This window comes from Taudactylus pleione, unplaced genomic scaffold, assembly GCF_031769625.1.
Source record: "Taudactylus pleione unplaced genomic scaffold, aTauple2 ptg000903l, whole genome shotgun sequence".
Lineage (NCBI taxonomy): Eukaryota > Metazoa > Chordata > Amphibia > Anura > Myobatrachidae > Taudactylus > Taudactylus pleione.
The window spans coordinates 1108000-1135215 of NW_028285304.1; the positions used below are offsets into that span (position 1 = coordinate 1108000).

Below are 27216 nucleotides of genomic sequence, written 5' to 3' on the forward strand. Positions count from 1 at the left end.
CTGCACTAAACACTCTTTCGGAGTACACACTGGAGGGGGGGCAACTCAGGTAAAATAGAGCCAGTTTGTACAGGGGCCTCCAAATTGCCTCTTTTTCCTGCCAGTACAGGTATGGACTGTCTGACATGCCTACTTGGATGCTGTCACCGATGTAATCCTCCACCATTCTGTCAATGGTGAGAGTATCATATGCAGTGACAGTAGACATGTCAGAAATTGTTGCCAGGTCCTTCAGTCCGGACCAGATGTCCAAACTTGGTCCTGCCTGCCCTGCATCACCGCCAGCGGGTTGCTTAGGATTCCTAAGTTTTTTCCTGGCAGCCCCAGTTGCGGGAGAAAATGAAGAAGGAGCTGTTGACGTGTCACGTTCCGCTTCAGCTGACAGTGTGTTCACCAGCAGGTCTTTGCACCTCTGCAGGCTTGTGTCGGCCGGAAAGAGAGACACCACATAGGCTTTAAACCTAGGATCGAGCACGGTGGCCAAAATGTAGTGGTCTGATTTCAACAGATTGACCACCCTGGAATCCTGGCAAAGCGAATGAAGGGCTTCATCCACAAGTCCCACATGCCGAGCGGAATCGCTCTGTCTTAGCTCCACCTTCACTTTCTCCAGCTGCTTCTGCAAAAGCCTGATGAGGGGAATGACCTGACTCAAGCTGGCAGTGTCTGAACTGACTTCACGTGTGGCAAGTTCGAAGGGCTGGAGAACCTTGCACAACACGGAAATCATTCTCCACTGCGCTTGAGTCAGGTGCATACCCCCTCCTTTGCCTATGTCATAGGTGGATGTATAGGCTTGAATGTCCTTTTGCTGCTCCTCCATCCTCTGAAGCATATAGAGGGTTGAGTTCCACCGCGTCACAACCTCTTGCTTCAGGTGATGGCGGGGCAGGTTCAAGAGTGTTCGCAGTCGCTGAATGGTGAAAGTGGCCTGAAATTTTTCGGGCCACCCAAAGCGTCTCCTGCACGCCCCTGTCGCTTTTCAGAAAATTCTGCACCACCAAGTTTATTGTGTGAGCAAAACATGGGACGTGCTGGAATTTGCCCAGATGTAATGCCCGCACAATATTGGTGGCGCTGTCAGATATCACAAATCCCCAGGAGAGTCTAAGTGGGGTAAGCCACTGGGCGATGATTTCCCTCAGTTTCTCTAAGAGGTTGTCGGCGGTGTGCCTCTTACTGAAACCGGTGATACACAGCGTAGCCTGCCTTGGAACGAGCTGGCGTTTCTGAGATGCTGCGACTGGTGACGCTGCTGCTGTTGCTGCGTAAGGTGATACATCTACCCAGTGGGCTGTCACAGTCATATAGTCCTTAGTCTGCCCTGTTCCACTTGTCCACATGTCCGTGGTTAAGTGGACATTGGGTACAACGGCATTTTTCAGGACACTGAGGACACTTTTTCTGACGTTTCTGTACAGTCTCGGTATCGCCTGCCTAGTGAAGTGGAATCTAGACGGGATTTGGAACCGGGGACACACTACCTCCAGCAATTGTCTAAACCCACTGCACTAATGGCGGATACCGGATGCACGTCTAACACCAACATAGCAGTCAAGGCCTCAGTTATACGTTTTGCTTCAGGATGACTGCTGTCGTACTTCATCCTCCTCGCTAAGGACTGTTGGAGGGTCAATTGTTTAGTAAAAGTAGTGGTGTTCCTACTTCCTCTCTGGGATGATGAACGACTCCCAGCAGCAGCAACAGCAGCAGCGGCAGCAGGAGGCGTAGCAATGCAGGATCCTCCGGAGGAATCCGGGATAGGAGAGTCAGTCATGCCAGTGACATGGCCTGCAGGACTACTTCCGATCCTGACTAAGGCGGAAATTGACGAGGAGGGAGTTGACGGTGTGGTTTGCAGGCGCTTGGATACAACAGGACAACGGGATTTAGGTGTCCCTGGACTGCTTACGGTCTTAGCCAAAGTTTCTGAACTTGACAGTAACTTATTATGAACGCGCTGCAGGTGCCGTATAAGGGAGGATGTTCCTAGGTGGTTAACGTCCCTACCCCTACTTATTCCACCTTTACATAAGGTACATATGGCAAGACAGTTGTTGTCCGGATTTGGATAGAAATATTGCCAGACCAAAGAGGTGGAATGTTTGGTCTTCTGCCCAGGCATGACCGTGATGGGCTTTTTCATCCCACGGACAACAACTGTCTCCCCCGGAGCCTGATTTAAACAAACCACATCACCATCAGAATCCTCCTCGCCAACTTCCTCCTCAGCGCCAGCTACACCAGTATCCTCATCCTGTTGTACTTCAACAGTGACATCTTCAATTTGCATATCAGCAAGTGGACTGTGGGTACTCCTTTCAGCACTTGCAGGGGGCGTGCAAATGGTGGAAAGAGCCACCTCTTCCCGTCCAGTGCTGGGAAGGTCAGGCATCGCAACCACCACCACACTTGGACTCTCCTTGGGGATTTGTGATATCTTCTTAGAAAGCACAGTTCTTCGCTGTGCTTTTGCCATTTTAACTCTTTTGATTTTTTTAGTGGGAGGAGGGCTTCCATCGTCATGTGAAGCTGAACCACTAGTCATGAACATACTAGGGATCGACCTTAGCCGTTCCTTGCCACTCCGTGTCGTAAATGGCATATTGGCAAGTTTACGTTTCTCTTCAGATGATTTAAATGTTTTTTTCAAGGTCATTTTCCTGAACTTTGTCATTTGGGATTGTATGTGCCCTCTATTATGACATTGGGCATCGGCCTTGGCAGACGACGTTGATGGCATGTTATCGTCTATGTCATGACTAGTGGCAGCAGCTTCAGCACTAGGAGGAAGTGGTTCTTGATCTTTCTCTATTTTATTTTTATCGGAGAAAGTTTGGTCCTCCATTTATGTTATATCGATTTGATATATACGTGCGGCTAAACACAGAAAATATTTCTTTATTTTTGCTGGAGAGTAGTGCACTTTGTGGGTTACACCAGCCTTTAAGAAATGAGCCAGCCGTCTCTTTACTTATGGGACACAGGCGCACGCTTGGCGCTGCTCCTTTGTTGATGCACGTGCGGCTACTGCGCACACAATTCACAAACACAGAAAATATATATTTTTTTGGTTTGGACTGGAGTGTACTTTGGGGGTTACAGCACCCTTTAACGGTCAAGCCAGCCGGCCCTTTACTTATGACACAGGCGCACGCTTGGCACTACTTTGTTGATGCACGTGCGGCTACTGCGCACACAATTCACAAACACAGAAAATATATATTTTTTTGGTTTGGACTGGAGTGTACTTTGGGGGTTACAGCACCCTTTAACGGTCAAGCCAGCCGGCCCTTTACTTATGACACAGGCGCACGCTTGGCACTACTTTGTTGATGCACGTGCGGCTACTGCGCACACAATTCACAAACACAGAAAATATATATTTTTTTGGTTTGGACTGGAGTGTACTTTGGGGGTTACAGCACCCTTTAACGGTCAAGCCAGCCGGCCCTTTACTTATGACACAGGCGCACGCTTGGCACTACTTTGTTGATGCACGTGCGGCTACTGCGCACACAATTCACAAACACAGAAAATATATAATTTTTTTAGCACTTGGGGGGGAGCACCCCTGATGGACAGAGCACCCCCTGGACAACACTACAGCACCCCTTTAAGACTGGGACACTGCACAGGACTTTGGAGTGGACACAGCCCCTATGGAGAACTGACTGCACAACACAGTCCAGGCAGCCCCTATGGACTTTGAAGTAGTGGACACAGCCCCTATTAACAACAGCAGCACAGCACAACACAGCCAGCCCCTATGGACTTTGAAGTAGTGGACAACAGCAGCACTACACTACACAGCCCAGCCAGCCCTAACTCCCACCCTCCCTCTTCACTGTCCACAGCCGAGTGAGAAAATGGCGCCGACGCGGGTACCTTATATAGGATCCAAAACCCGCGAGACTCGGAAGGCGGGATGATGACGTTTTGCCTCGATTTCAGATCCGAGTCAGGCGGGAAAAGTCGAGCCTGACTCGGATCGGACTCGGATCGGGGGGGCTCGGGGGGGTTCGGATTTCAGAAATCCGAACCCGCTCACCCCTAGTTTAAATAGGTCTCTCCCAGCACCTATTGGCTGAGCAGGTCATGTGGCAAAATTCCAAGATGACCGCACCCATGCTCTGGTGCCAAGGGAACTGACAGGAGGGTAAATGCCAGGCACACATGCAGCAGTGCCAACGCAGGTCACAGGGATGCCAGAAGTGACCAGGGAGGGAACGGAGGGCAGTGACTTGACACCGCCGGACCCGGTATCTGAGGCTAAGACCCCGATGCGTGACAATAAGCAAATGTTGCCCACTGAAGGGGGGTAATCCATTTTCTGTTGCGCTTTTTGCCTACTGTTGTCTTAAAATAGGTTCCTACGTCTTTTGCACCCAGGCAGCAATAACTAACAATGGCCCTCATTCAGAGCCGTACGCTCTGAGCAGAGCGCACGCTCTGAATGAGGGCCGGGCTCCATTTTCATGGAGCGTCCTCCTGGACGCTCGTATAGCTGTGGGTCACCACCCACAGGCTATACGAGCGTGCTTTGTGATGGCCGCGATGGTCGAGACCATCGCGACCATCGAAATTGCGAGCCGGAGCCTGCGGTTGAGGTTTTCAACCGCAAGCTCCGGAGTGATTTTGGCTCTATCAGAGCCAAAATCACTCCCACTGACATCACTAGTGATGTCAGTGGGCCGGCTTCTGCCGGGAGGCGTTCCCGTGGGAACGCCCCCGTCAGGGAGGCACGCCCCCAGCACGCCCACCAAAGGGGGCGTGCTGTCAATCAACATTGACAGCACGCCCCCTTTGATCGGACACAACGAGCGAAGGACTTTCCTTCGCTCGTCGCGTCTGGCGCATGCGCACGACGGAGCTCCCTCCGTCGTGCGCATGCTCAGTCCATAACATCGACCCACTTGCGAGCGGACAGCCGCTCGCGAGTGGGTCTGAATCAGGCCCAATGTTCACATCTTAAAAACAATAGTAATATTTTCATTTAATAGTTTACTGATTATATACAGTACATATAACTAGATTTCTAACTAACTATCAGTTACTCTCACACCCCTTAAACTAAGCAACATGTAGAGGACAACGCTGCAGGTTAAGAGGATCGATGGCGCTGCCTCGCCGAAGGATTCAGAAATAATTGGCGCAATGAGTTTGTACGAAAGGTCAGGGTTCAATTTCATTTTATTGCAGTTTTAAATTACTGGGTCAAAATCGCTGAGAATCGTCAGCTTGCAAAAGCCGCCAATAGTAAATCTAGCCCGTCTCTTGATTAATGTAAACCGGGGATTTGACTTAAGCTGCATACACACACAACGATTTTGTTACCAACGATTTTGTGAACAATTTTATGAACGATTTTCTGTCAGATTATCTGTCAGATTTTTTACAATGTAATGAACGATTTTTTTGAACTACAAACGAGTTTTGCATATTCCCTTAATGAAAATCGTTCAGTTGATAAGTCTGACTGAACTACAAACGTGAACGCGCATGAACGATTATCGTTCATCGTTTGACTCAGAAAGTGAACGATTTTTTCAAACGATTATCGTTAAACGATATCGTTTAACGATAATCGTTCAAAAAATCGTGTGTGTACTATGCAGCTTAAGACTTGCATCAAAATAGTTTGTACAAATATATTTGAAAGTCTCTTCACAGTATACGAGACCTGTGTAAAATTCAGAGATCAAATTCTGTGGCAAAATTTCTGGCGCTTCCTTTACCTTGAAGTTTTCCGCGATCCTCTCTGGAGTGTAACTTTTGGTGATAGCCACAACTCCGCGCTGAATCTGGTAGCGGATGGCGACATGCGCTGGTGATTTATTGTACTTCTTGCCTATTTCAGCTAAAATAGGATCTTCCAGCAACACCGGTAATCTCTGATCCACCCTGAGGGCAGAAAATGTGAATGGTAATATTGTATGAGAATACAGTCTATCCTATCGCCATGTTATGCCCATCGTATTATTATTGGCATTCAAAACATCATATAAGCCTTGTTTTGCTGACTTCTATAATTACTTTATGCTACTACTTACTTATTATATTTGGTGGTAGATGAATTAAGCCTCCCAAAGAGGACATGTGGGGGTGATGGCCAAAGCAACCAATCCGATTCAAGTTAGTGTTTATCAGATGCTTTCTATAAAATGATAGCTATAAGCTGATTGGTGGCTAGGGGCTACATCTCTTAATCTTAACATCCTCTTTTCATCATTTAATCATTGGGCTTTTTAAGCTACCAGCTGGCCTGCTGAATTGGTCTCCTCTTCCTTATTAACATAGGAGCATAAACCATGACATCGCCAAACATCGGGGAACCACCATCGGAACAAAGGGGTCTATTCACAGAGCCTTGGTGAGAGATAAAGTGGAGAAAGAAAAGTACCAACCAATCAGCTCCTAACACTGTGTTTGAAAAATGACAGTTAGGAGCTGATAGATAACTACAGGCTGAGTCTCCCATATCCAAATATTCCGAAATACGGAATATTCCAAAATACGGAATATTTTTAGCATGACTGAGATAGTGAAAACTTTGATTTTTGATGGTTCAATGTACACAAACTTTGTTTAAGGCACAAAATTATTAAAAATAAAGTATAAAATGACCTATAGGCTGTGTGTATAAGGTGTATATGACACATAAATAAATTTCATGTATGTACACAAACTTTGTTTGAGCCACAAAATTATTGAAAATATTGTATAAAATTACCTGCAGACTGTGTGTATAAGGTGTATATAAATCATAAATGCATTCTGTGTTTAGATTTGGGCCCTATACCTTAGACATTTTAATATAATATGCAATTATTCCAAAATACAGAATATTCCGATATCCAAAATACCCCTGGTCCCAAGCATTTTGGATATGGGAGACTCAACCTGTACCACAAAATCAGCTCCTAACTGTCATTTTTCAAACACAGCGTGTACAGTGACAGTTAGGAGCTGATTGGTTGGTACTTATCTTTCTCCACTTTATCTCTCTCCAAAGCTTATGGAATAGACCCCAACGTGTAGAATCGAGTTGAAAAAGCTTCTTCATCTGAATGAAAACATCAATGGCGGACTTGTGTGTGCTGCCACTGACATTTACGGCAAGGGGGATAATGAACCAGCTGAACACCTATAACAGCTGTCAGCACCATACCAGTCTTTGTGTCTGTGTGATCCCAGCACACTGTACCCGGCCAGCAGGACGTCTTTAGACTTGCAGTACTCCAGCAGTCTGCCCTGGTTCAGGTAAGGGTGACATTCTACCTGCAAAATGCCACAATTACTCCCTCATTAAATACAAACCGTATATTCTGCAACTGTTTCACTTGTGGATGATTATCCCACTATATTATATTTTCCATTACCATGATAACTTTAATAAGCTTTTTTAAAAAAAAAACTGCACAAAATATGTGGGCAATCCAGAAAGTAAGGACCATTTGCCCATTCTCGACGCGCAAGTCTTTCACCCTCCCCGATTCACGGTTGGGCGATCTCCCTATCCTGTTATGCAAGTGCTCTGTGAGTGGCGGCTGTAACTGTTGTTGTTGGCGACTCGCGTTGTTAAAGTGAACGGTTATTTGATCACTGAATGCGTGGAAAGTGAGGACCCGCCGAAATGCACCGTCGGTGATAGCAGGTGTGTGGTGATGTGAGAATGCGGTGTGGAATGTTAAATAATGGACATTATTTATGGACATACCCTATAGTCCTGTCCAAGGCCGTAGCTAGTTAGTGCGGCCGGTGCCATCACACAGGGCACCACAGATCGGGGCACTGTTTGGGCCTGTCAAACTTCTGTTTATTATCATTCTTGCTTGAAGCTTCCTCTCATTTCATCCCCAGCATCTCCTGGCCTCTCCCCTTGCCGTTCCCCATGAAGCCATGGCCCTTTTTTGGGTGCATTATGTCCCTTTGAAAAATGAGGGGGGCACCAATGCTCTTTCTGGCACAGGGCACCAAAAAGGCTAGTTACGGCTCTGGTCCTGTCCTTGCTCCAAGTGATTTTCACCTATTCACTAAGCTCAAAGAGTTCCCGGGCGGATCCCATTTTGGAAGTAATGATTAGTTGAATCTTACAGTCAGCAACTGGGTCAATGGACTGGCAGCAGCAGAGTACAACAAGGGGATTCAAGGGCATATTCAGAGAGGAGGGGATCGGTATGCAGGCTCCGTCCGAGGCCCCCTCCTCTTTCCCCAGCGGTCGGCAGCACACTGAGCGCAGCAGCAGCAGACGCTGGGCGGTAGTCTGTGCCCAGAGTCTACTGCGCATGCATAGGTCACCAGGGAGATGGTGCGGCAGCCATTTTCTTGGTGATTTATGCAGCGAGGCTACAGCTGACGCGGGACTCCGGCAAGGTAAGCAATAAAAATATGGGTGCAGGGTGTGCGGTGCGGGCCCCCCATGGACTCAAGGGCTCGTGTGCACTGCACACATTATAGATACGCCCCTGAGGGGATTCTAGAGCTCGTGGACAGATATGATAAAGGCCTAAACGAAGGAGGTGATAATGTGGAGAGATAGACAAAAGGTCTCTGGACCTCATTCAGAGTCGGTCGTATGCCACCAATGTTTGCTAAACTGCGCATGCGTAAAGTTCGCAATGCGCAAACTAGCTGCTATGATCAGAAATTTCTCTCTCCTTGAACACAGCCAGGTCGGTAGTTTGAGTGACAGGATGAGGCGTTTGTGGGTGGTAACCGGGGAAGGTGCTTGAAAACGGGGGTGTGGAGATTCGAACGCAGGCGTGCCTAATTATGCGAACTGCGTTTTATGGGAGTGCATAAATTACAAAGTAGTGTCATGGCACACGTGACATGGGAGGTTTTACACTGACGTGATCGTAGAGCTTAAGAGAGGGTATGGTCAACCTTTAGCTCTACGACCAGTTCCGATGGTTTCCGACGCTCGCGATTAATCCTTATATGGCCGGAGATGACGTGTAATGCGTACGAGATGGGGGCGTTTTTTTAGCGATCCGACCGCATCCTCCCCTTGGTCGGCCAGCTAACGATCTGACCTTAGGGACGCAACATGCGTGTGCATCATTTGCATATCCGGCCCCTTTTCCAGTACGACCGTGCGGCCGCAACGACCGACTCTGAATGAGGTCCTCTGTGTATAAAAAATAAAAACAATTACCACATTTTTTTTTTTACAGCCAAATGGTCTGTACATTCTGGATTCCCCTTGTATACAGGCTGAATACATTGTACATTCTGGATTCCCCTTGTATACAGGCTGAATACATTGTACATTCTGGATTCCCCTTGTATACAGGCTGAATGCATTGTACATTCTGGATTCCCCTTGTATACAGGCTGAATGCATTGTACATTCTGGATTCCCCTTGTATACAGGCTGAATGCATTGTACATTCTGGATTACCCTTGTATACAGGCTGAATGCATTGTACATTCTAGATTACCCTTGTATATAGGCTGAAGGTACACATATATTATTTACACCTTCATGAAGCATTCTTGGCCTGCACTGCATAGTTATCGGATAGGAAAAGGGTCAGGCAGCTGAGGCAGTTGTCTCGGGTGCAAGGAGTACGTGCGTGTGTGGGGGGTTGGGGGGGAGGGTATTTAACGAAACACAGCTTTTTACTCTTCTCCTCTCAGAATCATTTATAGTCAATAGAAGGCAAAAGGGTAATAAAATAATACGGTGACCACACAATAACAGTCTTGTGATCAGTTTTGCCTCCATCTTTGCTGTACTGACTATATGGCATCCCAGTTAGTAATTATCATTGTACACAATAATGACCTTACAGAGTGTACATAGGACATGGAGCTTGGTGGTTTCGCATCACAAGGAGAAGGAATCAGGGAGTACCTGGTTGCAGACGGGTTTATACTTCAGTCCGGGCTTATTGAGAATCTTTTCCAACTGGCGGCGATTAAAATTGGAGACTCCGATAGATTTTACCAACCCGGCATCTTTGCACCTCTCCATGGCCTGCACAGCACATGATGGATGATCATCGGTCAGGGAATGGGAAGCAAGGTCTTGGTATGTACAATGCACCAGATAAAATATTTACCTAAGAGTTCATTAACCATTATAAATAACGCTTTAAAGCCCCTCAATGAAAACACATACAGTAGGTCCTGATTCTGAGTCGGACGTATCGGTGATGCCGGACGCAGTGGATCAATGTTTGTCTTGCGCACATGTGCCTGAGTCTCACCGCCCCTGCGTCACGATCTTGTAGGTACAGAGTCGCAGTACAGATTTGGACGCCCAGTAGCAGAAATGGATGGTGACTGGGAGGTAATGGGTGGGCGGCTAAAAAGAGGCAGGGAGAAGTAGCATCTTACGGGAGTGTCGCGGCGTGGCGCTGAAAGCGTTTGCATACAGAGACAATCAACCGCTAACATAGATGGCTACACTCGCCGGCAATAGGGTTGGCACAAGTTTCAATGTTGTGTTTACTTTAAAAGATGCACCAAGTGCTATTTTCACGCCTGTGGGCGCTGACAGTGGGCATCTCAGTCTTTGCACATTCGGATGCACGGCTGTATACCAGGGAAGGGGCTTTGTAGCGTTATTAGTATAAAGTCACAGATGCGACTGCGTCAAAAAGACGCAAGGACGGCCGCGACCGTGTCTGACTCAGAATCAGCACGAACTCAATCTCTGGAGCTAAATGAAATAAGTATTATGGTATCCAGTCAGGTAGTCGGCATTTAGAAGGTCAGCATTCATGTTGACACCAGAATGCCATTAGGTTCAGAATGTCGACTGGAAGAATGCCGCCCTGGACGTTAGGTCGACAACCAATATTTCGACAAACAATTAGGTCTACAGGGTTAAAATGTCTAGTGTTGACATGGTAAAATTGACCATGTCGACACCAGACTATCAACATATGTTTTTTCGGTTGATTGTTAGGGTTAGGCTTGGGGTTGGGGTTAGGTTTTGGGTTAGGCAAAAAGAAGCAAAAGATCACATGTCGACATTCATGTTAAATGTTGACATTTTAATGTGTCAAAATTTTTTAACCAGGTCGACCTAATTGTATGTCTACATATTGGTTATCGATCTAACATCAATGTTGACATTCTGACTGGTGACGATCAGAACCTGTCGACATGCTGGTGTCGGCCTTCTGAACCCAGTCTCACCACACCCAGTAATATTTGTCGGAGTTGTGCTATAGTATATACAGAAGAAAAAAAAACATTTGGATTTAATGTTGAAAGTGACCCAAGATTGCTCTTATCGGCTATCGGTTTCCATGTTTCCGCCTGCGCCGCACAGGCACCATTACTTACCTCCCACACGACGCACAGGTCCGTACTGGTGTCCAGCAGCACTTTCCCATTCTCACCCATAGGGATGAGATCGCCTCCAGCCTAGGAAATAGGAGTAATTCATCAGGTCTCTGACACCCCCTGAGGAGTTTACACATAATAGAGAGATATTGGAAGGAAACTCTGCCTCTCCTTCCAGCTGGTCGCTTCCCAAAGACATCCGTACAGCCGAGGTCTCATTTATAAGTTACATTAAGTAATGTTACTCGGTCACAGAGTCTTATGGGAAGTATAAAGGTCCTTCAGCCATAGGATCAGTGGGTAAGTAACCTCATGACAGTTAAAGAGATAGAGACAGACTCAAACAGGTGAGACCCCCGGTTATTGTGACAGCTCCAAATCAGATTAGGCTAAGGGGGAGATGTATCAAGCCTGCTAAAGAGTGGAGGATAAGTTGAAGAACAACCAATAAGAGTCCAGTTAGCTTTATCAACTACTTATTTATAAAATGATAGGTAGAAGCTGATTGGTTGTTATGGGAAATATCTACACAACACTTGCGATGCGAGTGCATTATCCTGTGCCTTGTCCCATCCTCCCGATGACATGAATAGCGCTGTTATATGGTCGTGGTGAAAACTGTTGCGTCAGCAAATTGCCTTAGTCTAACACACTGACACGAACGCATAACGTAATGGCCGTCTTTAGTTTTTTGTTTGGTCTCCCTACCCCTCTGACGGCAGATGGAAAACTTGGGCGAGTGCGAGGTTGATTCAGTCTGCGAGTCCCGCTCTTCCATACGGGATGTAGTTATATTAGACCGCCGGATGACATGCCAAAATGCCTACGGTTCATGCCCGACATTATCTTAATCCCGACGCCGGAATCCTGACAGACGCCATTCCGAACGAAGTCCGGGGTATCTTAGGAGCTTGGCGCGGGGGGGGGGGGTGGAGGGTTAGGTTTAGGCACCCCAAGGGGCACCAAGAGGGAGGGGAGCGGGTTCAGATTACCCGGGCTTCCTGATGGGCCCGGGTCCGATGCCGCCCCACCCTCCCTCACAGCAGCCCAGCACACAGTGGGGTTTAGGGATAGACACCGGTGGGAGTTAGGGGGCAAGAGGGGAGGGTTATGATACTTACCGTCCGGCATCGTGATCTCCTCCTGTCGGGTTTCCACAGTCGGGATTTGAACCAGTGGCTGAACAGCCGCCGGTATTTTAATCCCATTCCTTCCATACTGTGGTGGGGAATTCTATCAAACCTGCTAAAGGGGACAAAAGGAAAAGTTGCCCATAGCAATCAGATTCTAGCTAACATCTTCTAGAATGTACTAAATAGATGACAGCTGGAAGCTGAGTGGTTGCTATGGGTAACACTTCCACTTATCCTCTGTAGAATAAATCGCTGTATCTGGGGGGCAGCAGCATCGAAATGGTCCCTATGGGCGGGATGTACTAAAGTGAAAAAATGCAGTAAAACCACCGAAAATGCAGTTTTTCGGGGCTTTACCGCATTTCCTATATGTACTAAGCACTGAAATGCATTGTCCCAGTGGGTGACGCATAGGTCCGCCAAGAGCCATGGCGGGCCTGGGTAGCAGGGGGCGTGGCCTAATTGTGGGCGGCATGGCCACGCCCCCTTCAGGGAAAAAAAGTTCAGTGCCGCAAAGCGACGCTGCACGCTGGCAAAGGGGGTGCTCTGAGCCCCCTCAGCCCGGCGCAAAGACAGGGGGGGCGCGATCAGTGTGATCACCCCCCCCCCACAGGCATAGGAGACTGCTGTGGCTGCTGCTCAGCACATGCTGTGGTCCCTCAGGAAGCCCGGGTAATCTGTACCCGCTCCCCCCCCCTCTCTGCGCCTCTGGTGACGCCATCCCGGTGGGTAACGCCTATGGGCTTCTTATCGGGACGCCCCCTGAGAGGGATCTGATCAGATTCCTTCCCCCTCCCCTAGTGGTGCTAAACACAGAAATCCCTCTATCCGAGGGCATCGTAAAGGTCAGCTCTTATCGGGAGACCGTGCTTAGTACATTCCGCCCACTAAGAGCAGCAAGAGAGAGGATTTAGCTGCGAGTGGTCCGGTCACTGTGCCGCCAGCTTATGTCTTTGGGAATCAGATATTTAAAAAAAAAAAAAACTTGTCTATCACAGGGAATTTTTTACATCTACATTAAATGATTACAGCTTTTTAAAGTCACCTTGGAGTTGAGTGACCTGTGTAAAAGCAGCCTGGTGTTAAATTACATGCTTCAGAATTCCAGCTTGTTGTAACCTTATAATGCAGTATAGGTGGAGCATAGGGTCTCATTCAGACCCGCTCGCGAGCGTAGGACGCTCGCAGGCGGGTTGATGGTACCCAAATGCGCATGCGCACGACGGAGGCGCCTGCGCAAGACCCGGCGAGCGACGGGGAAGCCGTCGCTCGGGGTCTCGCACCAAAGGGGGCGTGCTGTCGATGGTGATTGACAGCACGCCCCCTTTGGTGGGCGTGCTGGGGGCATGGCTGCCCAGACGGAGGCGTTCCCATGGGAACGCCTACCGTCTGGGTCCGGCCCCACTGACATCACTAGTGATGTCAGTGAGAGTGCTTTTGGCTCTGATAGATGATAGAGCCAAAAGCTTTTGGAGTGCTTTTGGCTCTGATAGAGCCAAAAGCACTCCAGGGCTTGCGGCAGCGAGACCCTACTGCAGGGTCTCGTCGCAAGCCCGATGGTCGCGATGGTCTTGACCATCGCGACCATCATCGTGGACGCTCAGATAAGCTGTGGGTGGTCACCCACAGCTATGTGAGCGGCCAGGAGGCCGCACCAATTTTAGGTAGGCCGGCCCTGATTCAGAGCGAGCGCTCTGGTCAGAGAGTCCGGCTCTGAATCAGGCCCATTATCCCATATAATAAACACAAGACCTACCTTGCAGGAAAAGGGCCAGTGGATGAGAAAGAGATCCATGTAATCCAGCTGCACGGTTTCCAGAGACTGTCTCACATTTGGTGCCACTAGTTCTGGCTGGTGGAACGTGGACCATAACTGAAAGATAAAGCAAAGAACGTGCTAATGTGCAAATACAGACTCCTTATGTCTGAGTCATGGAAATGAATGGATTTGAGTTAGTTGGTAGGGCACGTGCAAACAGTGTCTGGGGCGTGAAGGCCCCCCAGGGGGATGCAGTGGTAGGGGGCCTATGCTTAAGGGGTGTGGCCAGTCACTGCAGGGGGTGCGGCCAGCCCCCATGGAGACTTGACCAGTCATTACAGTGAACTGTAATGGCTGGCCAAGTCTGTGGGCATTGGGTGCACAGTAACTGACCCTCTAATACAGTGGTTCTCAAACTTGGTCCTCAGGACCCCAAACAGTTCATGTTTTCCAGGTCACCCAGCAGGAGCACAGGTGTAGTCATTACTCACTGACCCATTTTAAAAGATCCACAGGTGGAGCTAATTATTTCACTTGCGATTCTGTGAGGAGACCTGGAAAATATTAACTGTTTGGGGTCCTGAGGGCCGAGTTTGAGAACCACTGATCCAATAGAGCACAGGTTCTCAAACGCTGTCCTCAGGACCCCAAACAGTGCATGTTTTCCAGGTCCCCTCACAGAATCGCAAGTGAAATAATTAGCTCCACCTGTGGATCTTTTAAAATGGGTCAGTGAGCAATGAATCCACCTGTGCACCTGCTGGGTGACCTGGAAAATGTGACCTGTGTGGGGTCCTAAAGACCGAATTTGAGAACCATTGTGATAGCATACCTCCCAACTTTTAAAAATGAGAAAGAGAGACGTCTGTGCGCGGCTTAGGTGCACGTCAACCATTCACCGGTGCTCAGCTATGCAGAGCAGCGGTGTTAGCGTGTCTTTCCCAACTTCCCCCCCACCCGTGGGACACTGCGGCCCGCGGGTGGCATAGCAAGACCGTGCCTGTAAAACGGGACTGTCCCGCTGAAATCGGGACAGTTGGGAGATATGTTATAACACTTTTACACCTAGATTCCTGGTCTGACCCGGAGTTGGAACGGGGTTCCAATTCGGATCAGACCCGGAATTTAGCCAGCGCCGACCCAGGATATTCCCGAGTCGGTGCCGTTCACACCGGAGCCATGTCTGCATAGACCCGGCTTTTCCGGCGTTGAAGTGGACGCTTGGAGATGACGTCATCTCCAAGCGCCACTGAAGCTGGACCAATCGGCCGGCATGCGGAGCACTGCAGGTCATCAAGACCCAGAGTGCGCACTCCAGGTCATTGTGACTCGGAGCGCGCCGTTCACACTGCAGGGTTTCACGGGTTACTCCGGTGTTAAACCTTGCAAGTTACCTGGGTTGGATTGCCGGGTCACTCGACCCAGAGATCCAACCCTTTCCCTTTTTACACCATGGAGCTTCCTGGGTTAACCCTGCAATAACCCTGGTTTTAGCTCCGTTGTAAAAGGGGTATAAAAAAGTAACAGTGTATAATTCAAGTGCACGGTCTTGAACATGACATTACATTAAGGGGTGGGGCCCTGAGTCAGTGGGGTCCACAGGGGATTTCCCCTGTACCACTGTGGGCCAGTTAGACTCTGCATGCAAGTGTGACAACCCCAAATGTTTACTTGTCAATTGGTGAAGTAATAAACAACAACAGGTTTTGAACTTTAAATGGTTTACATAGAGATAAGGTAGTATCACGTGCAGCCTCAGGGGAATTAAGTATATTTTTATTCAAAGAAATTCTCCAGATAATTAAGATACCAACAACAATACATAATATTATACAATAACGAGATCATGGACACCTATGTAACGCTCTAATGTTTTATTTTATAGGAACTCGATCTCGATGAAGGCTATCAGAAACAGCTGGAGCACTGTAGAAGGTGAGTAAAATAATAATCACATCACAATAACAGGTTAACTATTTGTTATTTGTTAATAACTCTTGCCAATGTTTAGGTATACTAATTAACAATGTTAATAACTATGCTATTTTCCTTAATCTAATAGTAATCCTATGCTGGCCAGCATTTACATAAACTAAAGTCAAAGTTTAATGGCTCAGTTCAGGGTTAACCACTCTGATGCGTTGGACAATGCAGCTCGGATACGTAATGCAGCAGGAGGCGTGATGACTCCTGCAGCATTACCATAATTGCAAGGATCGCAACTGCAAACTTCGCTGCGTGCATACATCATATCTATAGCCTGAGTGCATATACATCATATCTATAGCCTGCGTGCATACATCATATATCTATAGCCTGCGTGCATATATCTATAACCTGCGTGCATACATCATATCTATAGCCTGCGTGTATACATCATATCTATAGCCTGCGTGTATACATCATATCTATAGCCTGCGTGCATATACATCATATCTATAGCCTGCGTGCATACATCATATATCTATAGCCTGCGTGCATACATCATATCTATAGCCTGCGTGCATACATCATATCTATAGCCTGCGTGCATACATCATATCTATAGCCTGCGTGCATACATCATATATCTATAGCCTGCGTGCATACATCATATCTATAGCCTGCGTGCATACATCATATATCTATAGCCCGCGTGTATACATCATATATCTATAGCCCGCGTGTATACATCATATCTATAGCCTGCGTGCATACATCATATATCTAAAGCCTGCGTGCATACATCATATCTAAAGCCTGCATGCATACATCATATCTATAGCCTGCGTGCATACATCATATATCTATAGCCTGCGTGCATACATCATATATCTATAGCCTGCGTGCATACATCATATATCTATAGCCTGCGTGCATACATCATATATCTATAGCCTGCATGCATACATCATATCTATAGCCTGCGTGCATACATCATATCTATAGCCTGCGTGCATACATCATATCTATAGCCTGCGTGCATACATCATATCTATAGCCTGCGTGTATACATCATATATCTATAGCCCGCGTGTATACATCATATCTATAGCCTGCGTGCATACATCATATCTATAGCCTGCGTGCATACATCATATATCTAAAGCCTGCATGCATACATCATATCTATAGCCTGCGTGCATACATCATATCTATAGCCTGCGTGCATACATCATATATCTATAGCCTGCGTGCATACATCATATATCTATAGCCTGCGTGCATACATCATATATCTATAGCCTGCGTGCATACATCATATATCTATAGCCTGCGTGCATACATCATATCTATAGCCTGCGTGCATACATCATATATCTATAGCCCGCGTGTATACATCATATCTATAGCCCGCGTGTATACATCATATCTATAGCCTGCGTGCATACATCATATATCTAAAGCCTGCGTGCATACATCATATATCTATAGCCTGCGTGCATACATCATATATCTATAGCCTGCGTGCATACATCATATATCTATAGCCTGCGTGCATACATCATATATCTATAGCCTGCGTGCATACATCATATATCTATAGCCTGCGTGCATACATCATACTGTATATCTATAGCCTGCGTGCATACATCATATATCTATAGCCTGCGTGCATACATCATATATCAATAGCCTGCATGCATACATCATATCTATAGCCTGCATCCATACATCATATATCTATAGCTTGCGTGCATACATCATATCTATAGCTTGCGTGCATACATCATATCTATAGCCTGCGTGCAGCTTTGCAATTGTGGTCCTTGCTGAATCAGGCCCCTAGTGCCCACAGAGCAGTAATACTGGGCTACCAGTGTTATGATGTGCACAATTAGTTTTGTATTTCAGCTAAGGTCCATGTAAGACTCACGTCTGTGTAAATGGACCCTCTTCATAAGGAGAATGCTAGAAAAGATTAATAACAAAAATTTCCACCAAAAATTTGTCGAACTAAAGCAATTTGGAGAACGAATTACCTATTTCCGACGTGAGTGGATTAGTCTATATCAGTGGTTCTCAAACTCGGTCCTCAGGACCCCAAACAGGTCACGCTTTCCAGGTCACCCAGCAGGAGCACAGGTGTAGTCATTACTCACTGGCAAATGTTAAAAGATCCACAGATGGAGCTACTTATCTCACTTGTGATTCTGTGAGGAGACCTGGAAAACATGCACTGTTTGGGGTCTATATGCTCTATCATCAAGCAGGGCTTGCCACAACCCTACCACATTCTACAGGTAACCCAACTAGGGAGGTGTACTGTGCAACTAGGACTATCTATGACAAAAATGGATGACTAGCGATACAGTTCCAGAGGCAAATGACATCACAATGTTTACTTATATAATTCTTTTAAAAGTGGAATTATGGTCACATCATGAAGCTAAGTTACATAAGTAATAATGTCAGATGTCCTTCATCCAGTGTATGATTTAGCATCAGTCCAGGAAAATTATATTTTCTGACACAAATAATGAAAATCTCCATCATGTAATCATCTAGGGTCCTCACCTTCCCAGTGTAGAACATTTCTTCCCGTTTCACTGTGCCATCTGCAATCTTCTTCTGAATGCCCCGACCGACCTCTTTCTCATTGCCATAAAAATGAGCCCCATCGATGTGACGAAACCCGACCTCAATAGCAACTTCCATGGCTTTTTCACCCAGGGATACTGGGATCTAGAACACAGGAGGGAGCAGAAAAGAGTTGTGAGTAGCCTAGAACATGGGAGGAAATATAGGATGGAAGAACAACCTAGAACGCTGGAGAATGGACAGAGGAGCTCGCTGTACTGGTGGAAGAAAAGCCTAGAAGGACAAGATTATGGCAGAAAATCTTGGAACTTATTTTAATAAAAGTAGGAATGGGAAGAGATGTACAGAGCAGAACCCAGACTGTGTCCCCCATCATTAAATGTAGAGGAAAACCAAGTCCTTTTGACCACAACATAACAATGACCTCTCCATGTTGTGGCCAGTTAGTTACCGCACTTCCATGCTCGTCAGAGTCACAACTTGGACTTGAGTAAAGAAGGCAAACAGCACCTGGAATGTGTTATAAAATATGAACACTTTAATGTAAAACCAACGCCACAGAAGAAACTGGAACAGAATGAGCCCTAAAATAATGCTTACTTGTAAAACTCTGTCTATGAATCTTGATGTATCGTGTAAGTTTTTAAAAATATTTTTTTACACAGCACAGAATTATTACAATAGACAATTAGATGCCAATGCATGTCACTTAGGGCCTGATTCACTATGGATCGCAACTGCGGTTGCAATAGCAATTACGCACGCAGTCTCATTGCGATAGTATGCTAATCCATTGCGATTGCCTTGCTGTTGTAGCACTACACAAGGACGCCCACTTTACCTTACACACATCCATAATCCTTAGCAAGACTGCGAAACCATCGGTAACATCGAGTACCATCGCAGCCTCACGCACACTTGCACAAGCCCTGACCTTACTCAGGAATTGCTAACCTCATCGCACGCTATGAGGCCTCAGGCTGCGTATGTGGATAATTTATGGACGCCCCGTAACAGCGTTCGAACGCACTGGCATGCCTGCATTTCGCAAACCACCCCCTCACCTCCCACCAACAGCACTTTCTGTTAATCACTCTGCGATGGGTCTGCGTGGTCTCTGCAATTGCAGTCCGGTTCGCAAATGGGCACTGTGATACATACGCATGCACAGAAGGTAATAATCAGCCGGATGTGTGCGTAATCGCAGGTAAACCGAACCACACATCCCTAATTTTTATCCATGTGCGCAAAGTAATTACACAATATTTGCACTCGTCTGCATCAGCCCCACAATGTGCGTTCAGAATTGCGCGGTGGCCAACCATTAATAGTTCACCCACTGCCTGACTCCTATTGATTGTTAGAAACCATCGACCTTTGAAGGCCTGTGAATCGATGAACAATCCTACTGCAAGGGCACTTGTCTGGCTGCACACAGGGCGGAGATGGGCTGTGAGGATGTACACAGTCATCAAGCCACGCCCACCTCAGTTAGGGGGAGATGTACCAAGCCACGCCCGCCTCAGTTTGGGGGAGATGTACCAAGCCACACCCACCTCAGTTAGGGGGAGATGTACCAAGCCACGCCCACCTCAGTTAGGGGGCAATGTTCCAAGCCTTGGCTTGGAGAAGCTGAGCAAAGCGACTTCCAGCTTTCATTTATCTATCACAGTGAAATAACAGTTACAAGCTGATTGGTTGCTCTGGGCAACTTCTCCACTATATCTCTCTCCAAGGCTTGGTACATCTCGCCTCTAGGGCCGTATTCAATTAGGTTCGATAAGTGCCGATATCGCGGTAAATGATCGCACCCGCAATAATATTGTTATTGCACCCATGATTTTGCAGGAAATTATCCCCGCGATAATCGGAGAGTGTGAAACGGGCAAAAAGTTTTCACCATCTCAAACCAGGTAAAAAAAATAAAATAATGCAAAATCCCTATTTTTGCCTAAAAATGTGTGGATTTCTTTCAGAACCCTTTGGACACCTTCCCCTCCCCGCCCCCCCTCCAATGATAAGTTACCCCGAACGTTTTTTGTAATTTGCGTAATTTGGACAAAAATGACCGGTCAAGTTTTGGATGAAAAAAATAAAATGGTTGAAAATGGGTTTAACGTATTGAGGGCCTGATTCAGACCCGTTCGCTATCTGTGTACGCTCGCTGGAGGCGTATTCAAATTTGTAAAAGTGATGCCACGGGAAGCGATCACTCGCCAAGGCATAAGCATGCTCACCATGTCTTAGTAAGCGCCCACTTTGTGTATGCGTACGCCCAATCGCACAGGCAGAGCCGCCCACCAGCAACACGTCATCTCCAGGAAGTGTATTAAAACATTGGTACATCGAGCACCATCGGATGTGCACGCAGTGCTTGAGGTAGCTTTACCCTAAAAGGCAAGTGACGTGTACTATGACGCTGGCTGTTAATTATGCTCGCCTCTAAAACTGCGTTGAAACACTCAGGCACGCCTGCGTTTGCAACTCCAAACCCCCCATTATTAGTGTCCTGCCCCTGTTACCACCCACAAACGGCCTCTCCTGTCACTCATTAACCTGGGCTGCCTTTGCTGGGCGAGCGAGAGCGATGCGATCGCAGTGTGTAATTCACGCACGCGCAGAACGAAGCGTGCACATGCACGTACACAGAACATTGGGCCTCTTGCGAACGCACACTGCGAGCGAGCGGCTCTGACTCAGGCCCTGAGTCTGGTATTTTCGGGGGGCTATGTGGATGCGACAGGTGTTTTAAACATTACACACGGTTGCTGCAGGCGTTTTTAAAAATGCGCTTTTACGACATGAAAATATACTTGCACCCATTTTAACGTACCCCCAATTTACGTGCAGCAGTAATTTCCTGGAAAAAAAATTGCTGTCCATCATTTTTTTTTTTTTTTCCCAAATACGCAAATTACAGCCAACCGACACAATTGAAGTACCCTAAATACTTTTATTACGGCCAATATTACACTTCTAAATTGACTTCCGATGTACGTTAGCCATTTTTTGGGGTACAGATGCATTTTCCTAAATGTCCTTACATTTTCGCCTGTTAAATTATCGCACCTACCCATTTTCCCCTGTGTTTTGTGGAAAAACGGAAGCGCGCATGCCGGAATCCGCGATATCGCACAAAAATCAGCAAAATCGGATGATAATATCGCCACTAATTGAAATCGGCCCTTAGTGTGTAGGGGTGAGAGGATACAGGGCCTGAACGAGCGCCCGCTCTGAATCAGGGTTTTTTTTTTTCTTTTGTAGCGGCCTCTTGGACGCTCGCATAGCTGTGGGTTACCACCCACAACTTATGCGAGCGTCCATGATGATCGTCGCGATGGTCAAGACCATCGCGACCATCGGGCTTGCGACGAGACCCTTGCAGTAGGGTCTCATCTGCCGCAAGCCCTGGAGTGCTTTTGGCTCTATCAGAGCCAAAATCACTCCCACTGACATCATTAGTGATGTCAGTGGGGCCGGACCTAGACGGTAGGCGTTCCCATGGGAACGCCTCAGTTTGGGCAGCAACGCCCCCGGTACGCCCACCAAAGGGGGAGTGCTGTCACTCACCATCGACAGCACGCCCCCTTTGGTGCGAGACCCATAACGACGGCTTGACGTCGTGCGCATGCGCACTAGGGCACCATCGACCCACTTGCGAGCGCCCAGCGCTTGCGAGCAGGTCTGAATCAGGCCCACAGTCCCATTTTGGACTGTCCTGCAGACATACAGTCAGCACGGACATTAATAATAAGCAGGAACCACACCCCGGAGGCAGGTATCTGTGCTGTGCTCTGTAGTTCACCGGTGTTTTTAGGGTTAGGGGTGAGGGCTTGATGGTGTCATAGAGAGGCACTAGAGATGGGCACAGCCTCGTTTCAGTGCCTGCGTCCTGCGTTACCATTTATCAGCACAACAAAGCTTGAATGAGAAATGTATACTATTCTATCGCAGTTTGCTATTACTCCTTATGTTACTTCATAGAGTTTTGTAACATTAGTAATCTACTTCTTATATCCACAGGTCATAGAAATAAACGCTACTGTAATTGCTGCCATAGGAGCTTTAGTGCCATCTTGTGACAGCTAGAGGTTACTGCAAATGTAGAAATCTGTGTAACCAGTAGTACTAGGATGACAACTCCAGTAGGGATGTAGTCAGCTGACCGGCGGCCGCAAGGCCGGGCATCCGTCCATCTGTGCTCCAGCGTCGGGATTAAGGTAGGTGTCGGTATTTCAATGCCTATCTTAACTCCCTTGTCTGTATATCAGAGTTGGCATTTAGGCCGGCGGCCGCGACTGACTACGTACTTCTAGATCAATAAAGCATCTTGTTGCCGTTTAAAATCTTCACTCTTTCACAATCACCGGGCCGTATTCAATTTGGAGCGAAATGCCGTTCTTCGGCGAAACTTTTTAGCGGATGACGTCATTTTCGCCGATTCCACTTTTCCCCGAGTTCAATTCGGGCGACTTTTCGCCTGTGCGAAAAGTCAATGCATCTGACCCAGCAAAAAAGTATCCCCTAGGAATAGGTGGCGAGAAAAAGTGCAGAATTGGGGTTTTGGGGTGCACACTACCAAAAACCACCCTGGACAGTCCCCTAAAGGTAATCTGTGTCAAAACATTTTTTTTTAAAGTACCTTAGGACACCACAAAAAAGTACGTTCGTTTTGGGGGCGATAAAAACCAAAGTTGGGGGGCAAACTTTAAAACTAGCTAAATAGACTCAGAGGGGGTCCCCAAGTATGCCCCAGGTGTTTTTGTGATTGCAGGTAGTTGCGGAAGGTGGATTTTTCTCATTTTTAAAAACTACATATTAGCAACTTTAAAATATGCTTGCACCCATTTTCATGTACCCCAAATTTGATGGGACTACTTATTTAGCCAAAAAAAGTAGCAAAATGCTATTCTTCACCACCTTCTTAAAAACGCAAAACAGCAGCTCTTGAGACCGTTTAAAGACCTCACATACCATAAGCAGGGCTATTTGGGGGTACCCAACGTTAACCCCCATGTCAGAGCATCTTTTGGGGGGTGTCAGGGTGATTTCCACAAAAATGACAGGACTTTGAGGATTTTGAATTCGCCGGGTCCTGTTTTTGCTGATTTCAAATTGAATATGGGAATACGCAGGGATACGCAGGGACTTTTTCGCACCCATAACCTCCCATCTGGGTCATGCCTAAAATGAGCTGATTGGTGGTTGTGGAGTAGTCACCTCCCACTTTTCATGACCTCACAAGTTTAGCAGGGCAGACCCAGGATCAGGTGCCTATTCATCAACACTAAATTAGTTTTTAAGGACATTTTCCTTAATTACCGTTATTTTAGTATTCATGAAGATACTTAACACAGGAGATATCACTGATATCTCCTGGTTAAGTCCCCCTGCGTTAATTTCCACACTCCCCATACATTAGTACATTATGGGGATACGGAAATTAGGCTATTCATCAAATTCCGAAAATTATGTATTTTCGGAATTTGATGGAGTTATCATACGCCACTGTGAGGTGTCGTATAGTAGGTGACACTTACCTGCTTTCATCTGGGCAGGTCCCCCAGCGTCTCCCTCCGTCGCTCTGGTCCCTCCTCTGGCTATGGTGGCTGTGCTGACACTGTGTTCTCCCAACAGAACACAATAAAGTTTAGAAAAAAAAATGTTTTTTGGTTTTTTTTCTAAACTGTACTGTGCTCTGCTGGGAGAACACAGTGGGCGTGATTCAGAGCCGGATGCTCTTTCAGAGCGCTCGCTCTGAATCACGGCAGCATTTTTTTTGTGAGCCGGCCTCCTGGCCGCTCGCTAAGCTGTGGGTGACCACCCACAACTTTTGCGAGTGGCCAGGAGATGGTCGCGACCGTTGGGCTTGCGACGAGACCCTTGTGGTAGGGTCCCGTCCATCGCAAGCCTCTAATAGAGCCGGAAGCTCACTACTGAGGCTGCCCCCAAACGGCAGACGTTCCTTCAGGAATGCCTCCGTTTGGCCAGCCACCCCCCCCTGCCCGCCTCCAAAATGGGGCGAGCTGTCAATCAAAATCGACAAGCGCCCCGTTTTGGTGCGAGACCCGTAGCGACGGAGCGCCCGTCGCTGGTTGGGTCTCGCGCACGCCGGAGCCGGCTCTGGCGTACGCATGTGCAGTGAGGAACCATCGACCCGCTTGCGAGCGCTGTGCGCGAGAGGGTCTGAATCAGGCCCAGTGCCAGCATAGCAGACGGAGCTGGAGGCTGCTGCGCAGGCAGGTAAGTGCGGGGACGGGGAGGAGGTGAGCGGAGAGTGGAGGGGGGGACACACAAAATTATCACAGCTGTAGGTAGTGCTGCACATGCGCTGGTTTTACTGATGTAACAGCGCATGCGCAGCACTGATTCCAGATGCGGTAAGTTAGTGTAGAGAGGGAAAAGTATCTATTTCCCGAAAAGCTGTCATCGCAAAAATTACAGCTTTTCGGAATAGATAGTTATTATGGGGAGGAGGAATGATGAATTCCTCCGGTAATTAGGTAGAACTCCATGCCAGTTCTAAACCTAATTACCTCCAGACAAAGTTATGATGAATAGGCCCCTCAGTGAGAACGGGGCTGACTTGAGAATAACCCAGTTCAATGGTGCTGAGTAAACGGTGTCTGACCTGGGTTGGAACCATGGCCCTCATTCAGACCCGCTCGCAAGCGGGTCGATGGTGGGGCTCTGTGCACGCACCACGCGTGTGCAAGCCCTGCAGCGAGTGAGAAATTCACTCGTTCCGGGGCCTGCTACAAACGGGGAGGCTGTCCATGTTGATCGACGGCTCGCCCCATTTTGTAGGCGGGGAGAGGGGGTGGCTGGACAAATGGAGGCGTTCATGAAGGAACGCCTGCCGTTTGTGGGCGGCTATAATGACTTGACTCGTGATGTCAGTAGTGAGTTTCCTACTCTGTTTGAGCAGGAAGCTCACTGGGGCTTGCGGCAGACAAGACCCTATCACAAGGGTCTCGTCGCAAGCCCGATGGTCGCGATAGTCGCAACAATCACTTGGCTGCTCGCAAAAGCTGTGGGTGGTCACCTACAGCTTAGCGAGCGGCCAGGAAGCCGGTTTAAAAAAAAAAAAGCGGCCGCTCTCATTCAGTGCGAGTGCCTCTGAATGAGGTCCCATGTCTGAACACTCAGGTCGGACTCGGGTTTTTGGTGGAAAAGAGGTATTAAACAGAAGCTTCAACTAAAAGTTTTGTAAACCAGTATACAGCAAGCAGCGAGTAGAAGCAAGAGCTCCAGCTATAGAGCAACCCCGATAAGAAGACATGCATGGGTGGTGTACATATTACAGTGTCTAATGACCATCTCCTTATATGAATATATATGAAAATATAATGTGTGCCGGTATATATTCACACTTGTTTTCAGGGATTATCCTGCAAATATTACTTCATAAATAAATAGGTCCTGTGACGTTTTGCAAGTCTAATATTATCATTTAGAACTAAGGGCCACGAAAAGCAGAGATCCGCGAAAAAGTATCGCCGATTGCGACTTTTCACCTGTCAGAAAATTATCGCCATATTCAATTCCATCCGCTTTTTGCATACGCGGAATGTCAGTGCAATGTAATAGGCGAAAAAAATTCACCTCTGAATAGCAGGAGAAAAGAAGTAAGACATTTTCGTTTGGGGGTGCAAAGGTGGGGAAACCACTCAGGACTCTTGGCACAGCCCCCCAATGGACAACTGCATCAAAAAATTCATGGAAAAAAAATTATGAACACCCCAAAAAAGTACTTTAAATTTGGGGGCGAAAAAGCACAAAGTGGGGGGACAAGTTAGCAAACTAGCGAAATAAGGTTCTGGGGGTGCTCTAAGAAGGGGTCAAGTGTTTTTGGGGTTGCAGGTGCTTTTATGGGGATGGAATTTTACTTTTATTAGAATTTCACTTTAGAGACAATAAAAGATGCTTGCACCCATTTTCAGGTGCCCCAAATGTGCCAGGACTACTTATTTTCTCCCAAAAATCCTGCTTTATGCCATTCTTCACCACTAGTGCAAAGACGCTAATTAGAGGCAATTGTACCAGCTTAAGTGCCCCAAACAGTTTTATTAGGGCTAATCGGGCACTACTACATTGATCCCCAATGTTGCTGCATCTTTTTGGGGGGTCCAGGCTGATTTCCCCAATTCTGACACCACTTTCCACCTGTTTTGACTTGGCGTGTCTTCGTTTTAGCGTCTTTTTTAATTGAATAGGGCGAATTGCGGGGACGCGCACGATAAGTTTCTGCGGCCAAAAGACGCAATGTAAGCAAGAAGTCCGGCATGCAAAACTTTATCGCAGGTGCGAAACTAATTGAATGCCGCCCTAAATGGGAAATACAATTAGCACAAACCATTTATATCCAGCCCTAGGCATGTATTCAGTTGGCCCAATTAGAAGAATGGCTTTTTTAATTACTTTTAAATTAATTGCTTTGTGTATAACTCGTGCAGATTACACTGAAGCTACGATCATTTATGGTGTCTCACATCTCAC

General features: G+C 47.2%; 1 pseudogene across 1 annotated transcript in view; it reads right to left on the bottom strand.

Annotated features, from left to right (window-relative positions):
* LOC148473964 (uncharacterized) overlaps positions 1-27216 on the bottom strand; it is an 83356-nt pseudogene that overhangs the window by 52820 nt on the left and 3320 nt on the right. The window contains exons 2-7 of the transcript XR_015872944.1: positions 18694-18861; positions 14194-14310; positions 11305-11385; positions 9863-9985; positions 7172-7281; positions 5739-5904 (exon numbers count right to left, since the gene is read on the bottom strand). The product of XR_015872944.1 is annotated as an uncharacterized LOC148473964 (transcript). The remainder of the gene's footprint in view (positions 1-5738; positions 5905-7171; positions 7282-9862; positions 9986-11304; positions 11386-14193; positions 14311-18693; positions 18862-27216) is intronic.